This window comes from Tupaia chinensis, unplaced genomic scaffold (assembly GCF_000334495.1).
Source record: "Tupaia chinensis unplaced genomic scaffold, TupChi_1.0 Scaffold000561_1, whole genome shotgun sequence".
In the NCBI taxonomy this organism is placed as follows: Eukaryota; Metazoa; Chordata; class Mammalia; order Scandentia; family Tupaiidae; genus Tupaia; species Tupaia belangeri.
In genome coordinates this window covers 25,587-25,986 of record NW_006160074.1, presented here as the reverse complement: position 1 = coordinate 25,986, position 400 = coordinate 25,587, and the positions used below count along the sequence as shown (strand labels likewise).

Genomic DNA, 400 nt, shown 5'->3' with positions numbered 1-400 from the left:
AAAAAAAAAAGTAGAGAGAGATAAAGACCAGCAGGTGGTGTAATGGTTACATCCCTGAACTCCCACATGGCTGACCACAGTTCAAGTCCTGGAAGCAGCAGCTTGAAACTCACACCAGGCACAGATGCATGTGTGCTCAAAATCCCCAGAGGAGAATGGAGGCAAAGGGATTGTGGTGTGGCCATCCCCTGTGGGGGGTGATTTCTCATTTTCTGTCTTTCTGTCTCTCAGTCTCTCTGGCGAGTGCATGTGTACTATAGCAAATATCTCTCTCAAAAAACAAACAAACAAACAAACAAAACAAAAACCAAGTGCATGGCATGACCTCACCCCTTTCTTTCTGCTTCAACACAGAACATATGAGATGTGACCTGCTCAGCTCCCTGCGCGCAGGAGGGAA

General features: G+C 46.8%; 1 protein-coding gene across 1 annotated transcript in view; it reads right to left on the bottom strand.

Annotated features, from left to right (window-relative positions):
• ACCS (1-aminocyclopropane-1-carboxylate synthase homolog (inactive)) overlaps positions 1-400 on the bottom strand; it is an 18,598-nt gene that overhangs the window by 8,644 nt on the left and 9,554 nt on the right. The gene's annotated exons all lie outside the window — the stretch shown is intronic.